We start from the raw sequence: 9,299 nt of genomic DNA, 5'->3' as shown, positions 1-9,299 counted from the left end.
TTGAGGTTCATCTTTATTTTGACTTTTTTAATAATGTATGATATCTGACCTAATCAAAACCTTATTGAGATATTACTGAAACCTTAATCTGTTGGTTACAGCACAAACTATTGTTCTATTGATATTTATAAAGAGGTGATGCACATTATCATAGGATTAGGAAATATCCTCCGGATATTTCAGAGTTAAGGCTGTTGTTTGTGTTATTACTCTCTCTCAGACGACCTCAAACACAACATGAGGGTTAATGGGGATGTAAATAATAAATGTTATTTATTATTTATAAATAACATTAAGTAAATAATAAAAGTAAATAATAAATGTTATGGATGTTAACAGGATATTAAGAACATCATAGATTATATTTAGCTGTTATCATAGAAAGAGATTAGACTAACAGACAGATTTTCCACGATAAATCTAGTAAAAGTGTCTTGCTGGTGATCATGCAACTTTAACTGAGATCTTTCTCAGCAGGGATCACTTAATCCCCACTGGAAAAATTAAGAGATGTAGGATGATTGCCAAAGAAAATGGGACAATAGTGGTGACAATAACCACAATAAACCTCATCTTAAAATATTTTCTTGACCATTCTTGTTTCAGTTTTCATTTTTTCTTTAGCCAAAAATGATGAAATGTTGAAGTTGTTTTTTGAATTAAAATATTTTTTTTTGTGATGTTGTTTTTTGTTTTCTGTGTAGTGTTTTGTAGAGGATGGTGAGTGTCTGTGTTGCTTTTGAAGAGAAAGACCTGGAGTGGAGAGAGACGAGAGGAGAAACACTGTCTAGGCCATGTCTAGACTATTCAGACAGGAGTACTCATTCTATGTTGAATTAAGACTACTAAATCCTAGATTATAATTTAGACAAGGCTCAATTAAATTAAATTAAATTAAATTAAATTAAATTAAATTAAATTAAATTAAATTAAATTAACAACACAGTGAGAGTCAGTGCAGGAAGTATATTGACAGGCATATGTTTCCTGTTTTAGAGGTTTGAATGCATGATTTTGGTTTATGCATTATTTATACATTATTTTGTCTTGTTAAAAGTGGGATGTAATGAATTTGTGGACAACTAGTTTCTTTTTTTGTATTATTAAAGTATGTTATTTGAATAAAATCAGATTAGATTTAATTTAAGTTTAGGTTTGTGTTTGTCATCATATGATCACTAAGTTACAGAGTTTGTTGTCTCCAAACAGGCTGGTTACAGGAAATTATGCCAAAGCACTGACTTTGGATAAACATAGGATTATAGTAAGTATATTTCCTTCAAAATTTCTTAAAATAGAGACACAAATGGAACCATCAGATATGAATAGTGGAGGTTATGCTGCAATTCAAAAAGAAAGGAAAGACATCTGGTAGTAGAATCACAGCAAAAAGAAAGTGGGAATCTAAAAAACACTTTGCTGGGGAGAAGAAATAATTGAACCACCCATGGAGAATCTTACCCACACTTTCTCTGGATATCAAAAGCATTCCCACTCTTCTGTAATTCATAGGCAGAGATAGAGAAGTGCAGCACTTTTTCCCTGAAAAGCTGACCTTTTCTATCTGATTGAGACACAAAGGCGCTCTTTCGTTGCTTTCTTCCTCTCTCTTTCACTCCCCTTCTGGTACAATAGGATTAATGGCCTGATTTATATTTCTCTCTTTTTACTCTTCCAAGTAGGGAGGCAACTAATCCACTTACTCAATTCTTTTTAATTCATTTGTAAATCAGGTGTCTATCAGGACCCTAAAACTGGGCCCTGGTATTTGGGAGAGTCTGATCTGTTTTGTCACCTTGTACAGCTCTAAATTAGGTAAAATAGGTATTTGCGCTAAAGCATGCAAACCAGAATAAACAATGTAAATATAGAGGGAAAAGGGAGATCATGTGACCCTTTGATGGCCGGTTGCACACAAGGTCCTTCGCCCTGCTCACTTTGTCACATATTCTACAACTTCTGATAGTAAATTTCTAACCACTTTCTATCCTACTCCATCATGAGTACTTCAACGGTCGTAACGGGCCACAATCAGAAACAAGAGTGATTGAGCTGAATCGCCAATCAATACAAAGAAAAAATTCCTACCTACATATGGACATACTAGCGACCAACAATTCTCTAAAAGAGCTAAAAGCAGAAGTTGAAAAGCTAGCCATCGTGGCGAAACAGACACGTGACCTGGTCGATTCCGTTCAAGCAGCTGCACGTGAGGATAGGAGAACAGTCACGAACCTGAGAAAACAGCTAGAACAACTTACCTATAAAGTGATGAAAATGGAGGATAGGAGCAGGTAAAATAACGTGTGACTGGTGGGGTTGCCAAAGGGGGTGGAAGGCTCTGATGCAGCCGGCTTTCTCAGAGATAATCTTTCCAAGTGGATTCCTGTACTGAAAGGATGCAATATTGAGATTGAATGTGCTCATCGCGTCTATGACAGAAGAAAAAGTAACTCAGAGCGGCCGCGTACTCTTATCTTTCGTGTGCTGAGATGGCAAGACAGATCAGCGATCCTGAAGGGTGCACAGCAGGCATACCTGGTGAAATATACACAGGATAATGTCACGCTGCTGTTTTTTCCTGACTTCAGTCCAGCCACGTCTGCCAGGAGAAGGAACCTCAAACCAGTCCTTAGGAGGATGTCCTTAGGGTCCTTAGGGTCTGCGGCTGTTTCTCATCTATCCGGCGATGATTAAACTGCGACAAAACGGTGAGCAAATGATGTTCAACTCTTTTAGAAAGCGGAGGATATAATCAGCTCACTGACACAGAAGAAGCATCTTAGCTGCCCAGGAGAAGAGAATAACAAGGTGGACATGGACACTTAAGTTTCTGCTGTGATATTCTATCCTGCAATCTTATCTAGTGACTGATAAGCTTTGAAATCTTTTTTTTTTTTTTTTTTGGAGCTAATGGAGAGAAGGTTTGATTGCTAGTTCTTGACACTGGGCTTTTTGGGGACAGGTTTTGCGCTGATGTGGATCGGTCACGTATCAAAATATTTTTTTATTTTTTATTTTCTTAGGCAGACATATTTTCTTGATAATGTGCGGTCTTCTTTGGTTCAGGTTCAAAGTTGTTTGTCATTCCTTTTTCTGTGCTACTTTTATTTTATACAACAGACATTAATATCTTTATTTATTTCATTTGAATTTTAAAAGGATTGCACACTCGTGCAGTTTGGCATATAGAGTTACTTTAAGGAGATCTCATTTTGTGGATTGTGCCATTTTCTGGTTGACCATCTGTTTCCTTGGTGTGTGGTGGAATTGTTGATCGCATTAAAATGCCTTTATCTTTCAAATTTGTTTGGAATCGGGAATTATCTGACCTTAATTTATCTGTCGACTTGGGAGAAAGTCGACAGATAAAACTCGACTCATCGTTATTCATGGAGCATGTATAGTAACTCTGAGTGTGTGGATGATATATGTTGTTGTTGTTTTGGTGTTTTGTGATGTTTGTCGTATGTATAAAAATAAATTAAATTTGATCACAAAAAAATATAGAGGGAAAAGAAAGTAATTTTTTGGATTCGGGCAGCAGGACCATTGTGCAATATTCAATGGTAAAAAGCCAAAGCCTGGGGGAGAATTGAAATAACCACACAGGACAATGAAGCCATGGAGACGTATAGCTAGAAAAGACACAAAAGCTTGAGAACTGCTGTGACTCTATGATGTCATGTCATTGAGACTGGCTCCTGGCCAATTTGGGCTCAGAGATCTAAGCGATGCAATGCCTTCTTGCTGCTTTGGCACGAATAGGCCAGATTCAATCAAATCTTCCATCTGGTTGTCTTGTTCTATTTATATATTTTATATATACTGAAATGGGGCATTTAATGGGATTAAATCGCCCAAAAATAAAATTTTATTAAAAAGATTTTAAGAAACCAATAATTTAAATGTATCCTAGTCTTGATTTGGTGTGTTTTAGAGCGTTACTGTCTTGACTTAGGATGTTCTCCTCACTTTGAGGTTTGCTTTAAAAAAAGAGCTCTATTACAAGTGTCCCTCAACTTTAATGTTACAACACCACATGATTAATTGATGTGGCACTAGGTTTCATTTGAGACATCTTGAGCTTTAAAGCCTGTTTGTGGGGAAATGAGAAAAACTGGAGAAGAGACACAGAGAGAAAGAAAAAGAGAGAGCATAACCTCATAGGGTCTGAGGAATAGGTATTTTATAGGATTTATAATAGGATATTTTATCTTCTCTTAACAACACTGATATACTTTTTAAAATATTTTTAATGTTATTTTATAATAGTAGAAAATGAATGTGTATCATAACCCTATTAAATTAGCACTAAAACTCTGGAACAGTCTTCTTAGCATTGTTTGGAAGGCAAACACATTGTAGCAGTATAGACTAAAGATCCATCTCTTTAACCTAGCATACACATCGTCACACTTCTATAATTCAAATTCCTTAAAGGGGTCATGAAATGCAGTTTCAGATTTTTATGGTTTAATGTTTTTTGAACCAAAAAAAGGTCCAATATGGAAAATTATAATTTTGGGCATGCATGGCTTCCAGTGGCACTAGGTTACTGGTGTTTTTAATGATGCCGTGACAGAAGACACAAGCAGTGTTGTGTGAAGGGACATACTCTTTGCCCAGATTCAGCCAAATGCAGCAAAGTTGTTTGGACGGCGCTTGATAGTACAAATGGACAATGATCCAAAATATACAGCAAAAGCAACCAAATAGTTTTTTAAGGTAAAAAGTGGAATATTCTGCAATGGCAAGTCAGTCTCCTGATCTCAACCCGACTGAGCATGCCTTTTACTTGCTGAAGACAAAACTAAAGGCAGGAAGACCCACAAACAAACAACAACTGAAGTCAGCTGCAGTAAAGGCCTGGTAAAGCATCAAAAAGAAGGAAGCCCAGGCTATGGTGATGTCCATGTACATTTGAGCCCCTGAAAATGGGGGGAATGTGTATAAAAATGGTTGTAATTCCTAAGCATGTTATATTTTTGTTGAACCCCTTGAATTAAAGCTTAAAGTCTGCACTTCAATTTAATCTTGATTGTTTCATTTTATTTCTATTCTGGAGGCATACAGATCCAAAATCATGAAAATTGTATCTGTGTCCAAATATATATGGACCTAACTGTACATATGTGATATTATGGTATTATGGACCTCTAGTCCACTGATATTAGATCAGTGGTATAGGCAGTGCTTCTCAACCAGGGGCTGGGGCCAGGGACACATTCTTTCAGGGCGACTCCAACATATCTGACATTGATAATATCAATCTTAACTAAAATGCTAAGGGAAAAAAATAAAAGAAAAAAATAACACATTATATTTGTATTTATTTCTGTTAGCTACAACAAACTGTCTTGGACAAAGAGAGTCCTTTGAGTCAAAAAGGTTGAGAACCACTCCACTCGCTCTGTGACAGCTACGAAACAACAGCACTGCTGTAGATCTACAATTCAAGGAGTGCAAGGGAAGAGATTAGTAAACAGATTCTCAAGAATTAGCTGGTTTCACTAAACAGGGTGCAGTCAGTTAATTAATTAAAGACTTCAGTAACTATAAACACAGAGAGTGAAGAATAATGATACAACATTCTATTTCACAGTGAATATACTGCATTTGAAACAGAGCAATATAGAGAAATCCATTACTACAGAAAAAAATACTGCAATATTAAAAAGGCCTCTCTAAATATATCTAGGGCAGGTAAAGCTGACAGACCCTTATAGAGAGACGTCTCAGTGAGAGTCACTAGAGGAGGAGGAAGGAGAGGAAGCTTGACTGCCTCCCTCATCTGTGCAGCCAAGCCTGACCAGACACGTCCACAGTGCCAGGATGCATCTCAATGAAAGAACCATAAAGCCGCACAGCTTGCTGGCAATGGTGCAATGTGACACTGCATTAGAATTCTTAGTACCAGTTGGCAGTCTTTCTCTCTCTGCAATTTCATTTCTGTAATTGCACATGACAGAAGTGAGGGCATAACTTCTTTAGTCTGTCATTTCTCCATGCTTTTAGTTTAATTTCCATAAAGAAAACATCTAAGTTTGCAAGGCATGACTATATTTTTCACTGGTCCATGCAGAGCACTATTTAGGCCCATCTGTTTTCTGTGGAAGTAGGTGTATGCCTAAAGCACAAGGCCAATAAGGTAATCACAGTGTAATATTATGAGAAAAAAATCAAATCCTATGACACCAAACATAAAAAAAATTAGGGCTGTACAATACACAGTATGCGCCATATTGGAACTTTTTTTTATTTTATTTAATTTTCATGTTTTAAGAGGTGAGTTTACACATTTTCAGGTTTCATTGTGTTTTTACAATGCTGGAAGTATACGCAAATCAATAATGTGTATTATTCCCATAACATCCAATGTACTACTTGCATCATAAGAAGAATGGCATCTACACTTATATTAGTCTCTCTGTTTCATCCTTATTCTGAGGTTACCATATCCAGACTGTATTCATATCAGATGGTGGACCTGCACCTAAAGACGACCACAACAGACTTGAATGTCCATGAGACCAAACAACCAGTGGTGGACGAAGTACACAAATCAAGTACTTGAGTAGAAGTACAGATCCGTATAGTAAAATATTACTCCAGTAAAAGTAAAAGTACTCAGTTTTCAATTTTACTCAAGTGAAATTACAAAATAACTTTTATTTTTTTATGTACTTAAGTAAAAAGTACCGATAGATGGATGTTTATTTTGCAGTTTTATATAAGCTACTTTTATCGTTTAATTTTATATTAGTATTTTTTTATATATAATCCTAGTGCTCAAAATACCTGGGATTTTGGTCTCGGAGCATGTGATATATTATAAGGAGTAATGATAAGTTTTATGAAATGTAGTGAAGTAAAAAGTACGATTTTACGCTTTGGAATATAGTAAAAGTAAACACAAAACAAAAAAAATACACAAAATAAAACTACTCCAGTAAAGTACAGATACTTGAAAAGTTTTACTTACTGATGATAATTCAGTTGTACTATTTTTTTAATTTACAAAATTTGGTATTAATTGACAAACCATAGAGACAGATCCCCTGTGAAGACATCATTGACATGACATCAGCACAGATCCTCAGTGAAGACCATAAGAACCAGACTCCTTCACCATGTGATGTACTCCAATCTCCAAGCAGAAGGAGCTGGATGAATGTTCTGAATGATACCAATCCACGATCTGACTTGTGATGCAACCTGGAATTAAACCACACCATGTTGGTTCACTTGGCCAGTGGAGAACTAAACACTAAATTATAGTAATGTTTACTTTAAATCATATTGTATGTAATAATGTTAACCATTGCAACTTAGTATGATAATTTAACATAAATTTAAAACTTAATAACTTAATATAACAGTTTGATTAATCATAAAAAAAAAAAAAAAAAAAAAAAAAAACAGTAGTTTGGACAACCTATAACTTTTAACATTCAGGTGATTAAGAGAATCCCCAAAACAATATTCTAAAAAATAAATAAATAAATAAAATACCTGAATGTCTAACAGAAGTGCAGTTACCTGTCAGTACTTTTAGTTTATATACAGTAAAACTTTTCTTTATAACATTACACAATGCACATTAAGTCCACCTGCCACTCTGGTGTTCAAAGGGTCATTAATATGGTTCAAGTGAAACTGCCGATGTACAGTCAGAACCTGTAACTTTCAAGTAGCGCTAGTTTGGCACATTTAGAATTCCTTGCAGTACAGTATTGGTTCCTTTCCACTGTTTTTACAGAGCAAAGAATTCAGTCTTGGAGGGCTTCATGTCCTGTTCCTGTTCTTCCTAACCTGAGTCCACACATATCTGCTACCTGCTTCCTGTTCCTGGAGCAACAGGGGCTGTAACTGAGGAAAGCAGCATAATGACTGGTGCGTTGGTGTATGAGTATGGGGAAAGAAAGCATGAGAGAGAGAGAGAGAGAGAGAGAGAGAGAGAGAGAGAGAGTTCCTTTGCATTTAGAAACAGAACTGTGCACATGTGGCACTCAGAACATTTCTGAACACATTTTGTATCTCTAGTTTGCATAATGTGCATTTCAAATGAACTTTGCATTGTATTATGTACCTGCAGTACATTCAACACATGTCCTGCCCTATTTCAGAACAGAAATTAGTCATTAGCCATGCCCCGCTGCTCTCATTCTCCATACTTCAATCAGGAACACAGTCTGAACAAAAGAAGGACTTCAGAGGTCAGGGTCCCCAGCCAACATTTTCTTATCTTCACTCGAGAAAGGCTGGTAGACTCCTCGGGGGACATGACAGATAAGGCTGTGAATTATTAAGAACATTAAAGCAATACATTTTGCGAAGTGATTCAACAGTTGGATCCCACTGTTCTTGGTTGTTTGCTTTTAAACCAGAACAAATGAAAATTAAGATAAGAAAAGCACATTATAAACCACAGAACTGATGATGCAACTTTTTTATTTATTTATTTATTTATTTTTTGGTTGTATGGGTCTCTTAAGAGAAAAAAAATGAGCAAAGTATTTCAGTGAATTAAAAACAAACATATCCGTGTACGTCATGAGCAATGACTTGCACACTTACTGTGTCAACCATGTCACTTCCTATCCACAGGGGTGTTGTTCCATATTGTGACAGTTGTGGACAAAAGCAGTTGTCAAAAGATCACACACCCTTCAGCTTCAATGTGATGATAGTGGAAGTTCAAAGGCAACATACCATGTTTAATTAAGATCAAGCAAATAGTAGATGATTTAAAGGGATAGTTTTTTTCTTCTGTGGAACACCAAAAAAGATATTATGAAGAACACTGAGGTCCAAACAACATTGTTCAACATTTTATTGTGTGAAAAACAGCAGATATGTCATTGCTAATATATTATAATAATGACAATTCAATTTTGCATTTTGCATAATTTTTTTTCATTATATTAGTAACAAGATCTTTTTCAAAATTCCTTCCCCCCCAAAAAATGATCCCTCTGAAATGGAAAATATCAGTGCCTTCTCATTAAATTAAACACTTTTTAGAAAAAAATGGGTTTATATTCTGAGAATATGCTAATTCAGCATTTTAAAAATAAAGCATCAGTCAACTCTTTTTTTCTTCATCTTTTTCACCGGCATTTTTTTTTTTTTTTTTTCCTTATGTGAGAAGATTACAACTCAAATTCAGCCCCCTCAAAATCATCTTTCATGCAAGACTTTTCAAAAGCTCTATTTGAGAGGAGCATTTCCATGACAACAGGACTGGATTACGTTTTTTTTTTTTTTTTAAATACTTGGTCCGATTGCAAATGTGA

Source organism: Cyprinus carpio, chromosome A7, assembly GCF_018340385.1.
Source record: "Cyprinus carpio isolate SPL01 chromosome A7, ASM1834038v1, whole genome shotgun sequence".
Classification (NCBI taxonomy): domain Eukaryota; kingdom Metazoa; phylum Chordata; class Actinopteri; order Cypriniformes; family Cyprinidae; genus Cyprinus; species Cyprinus carpio.
The sequence above is the reverse complement of the archived record's forward strand: the minus strand, read 5'-3'. Positions refer to the sequence as shown.